Source organism: Rhopalosiphum maidis, chromosome 1, assembly GCF_003676215.2.
Source record: "Rhopalosiphum maidis isolate BTI-1 chromosome 1, ASM367621v3, whole genome shotgun sequence".
In the NCBI taxonomy this organism is placed as follows: domain Eukaryota; kingdom Metazoa; phylum Arthropoda; class Insecta; order Hemiptera; family Aphididae; genus Rhopalosiphum; species Rhopalosiphum maidis.
Genome location: NC_040877.1, coordinates 94,089,219 through 94,093,307, shown reverse-complemented (window position 1 = coordinate 94,093,307; position 4,089 = coordinate 94,089,219).

The following is a 4,089-nucleotide window of genomic DNA, read 5'->3' as shown; positions in this document are numbered from 1 at the left end:
AACCACCTAAGTACGCTAAAACCACTTTTTTGAAAAATATGTTTTGCAAGTTTTCGAGGTGAAGGATTTATTTTTCCACACTAAAACTATAAACGCATTGTTGGACGAGTCCCTTAAACGGTTTACCGCGCAAAAAAACACTCAATAGTCGATATTTTTTTTTTATTATAACGGCTGGCCTCAACCTTTGTTCTTTATATTGCAGTTTTTCTCACCTTAAAATCGATATTTCCGTATTTTTAAGACGGAAGCCTACACGCGATGACTCTCAAAACGTGAAAACCTGGTTAAGGGACCGTCGGACCTTCCTCCTATACCAGAAAACTGCCAAATATCCAAATTTAAAAACCACCTAAGTACGCTAAAACCACTTTTTTGAAATAAAAGTTTTGCAAATTTTTCGTGGTGAAGGATTTATTTTCGACACTACAACTTTACAACGCATTGTTGGACGAGTCCCTTAAACGGTTTTACACGCGCAAAAAACACCCATAGTCGATATTTTTTTTTTTATACTACGGCTGGCCTCAACCTTTGTTCATTTATTGCAGTTTTTTCACCTTAAAATCGATATTTACGTATTTTTAAGATGGAAGCCTACACGCTATGACTCTCAAAACGTGAAAACCTGGTTAAGGGACCGTCGGACCTTCCTCCTATACCAGAAAACTCCAAAAATCCAAATTTAAAAACCACCTAAGTACGCTAAAAAACCACTTTTTTGAAAAATAATGTTTTGCAAGTTTTCGTGGTGAAGGTATTTATTTTTCCACACTAAAACTTTACACGCATTGTTGGACGAGTCCCTTAAACGGTCTACGCGCAAAAAACACCCAATAGTCGATATTTTTTTTTTATACTACGGCTGGCCTCAACCTTTTTCATTTATTGCAGTTTTTTTTCACCTTAAAATCGATATTTCCCGTATTTTTAAGACGGAAGCCTACACGCGATGACTCTCAAAACGTGAAAACCTGTTAAGGGACCGTCGGACCTTCCTCCTATACCAGAAAACTGCCAAAAATCCCAAATTTAAAAACCACCTAAGTACGCTAAAACCACTTTTTTGAAAAATAATGTTTTGCAATTTTTCATGGTGAAGGATTTATTTTTCGACACTAAAACTTACAAAACGCATTGTTGGACGAGTCCCTTAAACGGTTTTACGCGCAAAAAAACACTCAATAGTCGATATTTTTTTTTATTATAACGGCTGGGCCTCAACCTTTGTTCATTATTGCAGTTTTATCACCTTAAAATCGATATTTCCGAATTTTAAGACGGAAGCCTACACGCGATGACTCTCAAAACGTGAAAAAACCTGGTTAAGGGACCGTCGGACCTTCCTCCTATAACCAGAAACACTGCCAATATCCAAAGTAACACCACCTAAGTACGCTATAAACCACTTTTTTGAAAAAGAAGTTTTGCAAATTTTCGTGGTGAAGGATTTATTTTTCGACACTACAACATTAACGACGCAGTGTTGGACGAGTCCCTTAACGTTTACGGGCGCAAAAAAAACACCCAATAGTCGATATTTTTTTTTTATTACATACGGCTGGCCTCAACCTTTGTTCATGTATTGCAGTTTTTCACCTTAAAAATCGATATTTACGTATTTTTAAGACGAAGCCTACACGCGATGACTCTCAAAACGTGAGAAACCTGGTTAAGGACCGTTCGGACCTTCCTCATATACAGAAAACTGCCAAATATCCAAATTTTAACCACCTAAGTACGCTAAACCACTTTTTGAAAAATAATGTTTTGCAATTTTCGTGTGTGAAAGGATTTATTTTTCGACACTAAAACTTTACACGCATTGTTGGACGAGTCCCTTAAACGGTTTACGCGCAAAAAAAACACCCAATAGTCGATTTTTTTTTTTATACCGGCTGGCCTCAACCTTTGTTCATTTATTGCAGTTTTTCACCTTAAAATCGATATTTCGTATTTTTAAGACGGAAGCCTACACGCAATGACTCTAAAAACGTGAAAACCTGGTTAAGGGACCGTCGGACCTCCTCCTATACCAGAAAACTGCCAAAAATCCAAATTTAAAACCACCTAAGTACGCTAAAACCACTTTTGTGAAAAATAATATTTTGCAAATTTTCGTGGTGAAGGATTTATTTTTCGACACTAAACTTACACGCATTGTTGGACGAGTCCTTAAACGGTTACGCGCAAAAAAACACCCATAGTCAATATTTTTTTTTTATACTATGGCTGGGCCTCAACCTTTGTTCATTTATTGCAGTTTTTTCACCTTAAATCGATATTTACGTATTTTTAAGACGGAAGCCTACACGCGATGACTCTCAAACGTGAAAACCTGGTTAAGGGAACCGTCGGACCTTCCTCCTATACCAGACAAAACTGCCAAATATCCAAATTAAACCACCTAAGTACGCTATAAACCACTTTTTGAAAATAATGTTTTGCAAATTTTCATGGTGAAGGATTTATTTTCGACACTAAACATTACAAACGCATTGTTGGACGAGTCCCTTAAACGGTTTACGCGCAAAAAACACCCAATAGTCGATATTTTTTTTTTTATACTACGGCTGGCCTCAACTTTGTTCATTTATTGCAGTTTTCACCTTAACATCGATATTTACGTATTTTTAAGACAGAAGAAGCCTACACGCAATGACTCTAATATTTGAAAAGCCTGGTTAGGGACCGTCGGACCTTCCTCCTATACCAGAAAAACTGCCAAATATCCAAATTTAAACCACCTAAGTACGCTAAAACCACTTTTTTGAAAAATAATGTTTTGCAATTTCGTGGTGAAGGATTTATTTATCGACACTAAAACATTACACGCATGTTGGACGAGTCCCTTAAACGGTTTACGCGCAAAAAAACACCCAATAGTCAATATTTTTTTTTTATACTATGGCTGGTCCTCAACCTTTGTTCATTTATTGCAGTTTTCACCTTAAAATCGACATTTCCGTATTTTTAAGACGGAAGCCTACACGCGATGACTCTCAAACGTGAAAACCTGGTTAGGGACCGTCGGACCTTCCTCCTATACCAGAAAACTGCCAAATATCCAAATTAAACCACCTAAGTACGCTATAACCACTTTTTTGAAAAATAATGTTTTGCAAATTTCATGGTGAAGGATTTATTTTTCGACACTAAAACTTTACACGCAATTGTTGGACGAGTCCCTTAAACGGTCTACGCGCAAAAAAACACCCAATAGTCATATTTTTTTTTTATACTATGGCTGGCCTCAACCTTTGTTCATTTATTGCAATTTTTCACCTTAAATCGATATTTACGTATTTTTAAGACAGAAGCCTACACGCAATGACTCTAAATATATGAAATCCTGGTTAAGGGACCGTTGGACCCTTCCTCCTATACCAGAAAACTGCCAAAATCCAAATTTAAACCACCTAAGTACGCTAAAACCACTTTTTTGAAAAATAATGTTTTGCAAATTTCGTGGTGAAGGATTTATTTTCGACACTAAAACTATACACGCTTTGTTGGACGAGTCCCTTAAACGGTTTACGCGATAAAAAACACCCAATAGTCGATATTTTTTTTTTATACTACGGCTGGCCTCAACCTTTGTTCATTTATTGCAGTTTTTCACCTTAAAATCGATATTTCCGTATTTTTAAGACGGATGCCTACACGCAATGACTCTCAAAACGTGAAAACCTGGTTAAGGGACCGTCGGACCTTCCTCCTATACCAGAAAACTGCCAAATATCCAAATTTAAACCACCTAAGTACGCTATAACCATTTTTTGAAAAATAATGTTTTGCAAATTTTCATGGTGAAGGATTTATTTTCGACACTAAAACATTACACGCATTGTTGGACGAGTCCCTTAAACGGTTCTACGCGCAAAAAAACACTCAATAGTCGATATTTTTTTTTATTACAACGGCTGGCCTCAAACTTTGTTCATTTATTGCAATTTTTTCACCTTAAAATCGATATTTACGTATTTTTAAGACAGGAAGCCTACACGCAATGACTCTAAATATATGAAATCCTGGTTAAGGGACCGTTGGACCTTCCTCCTATACCAGAAAACTGCCAAATATCCAAAT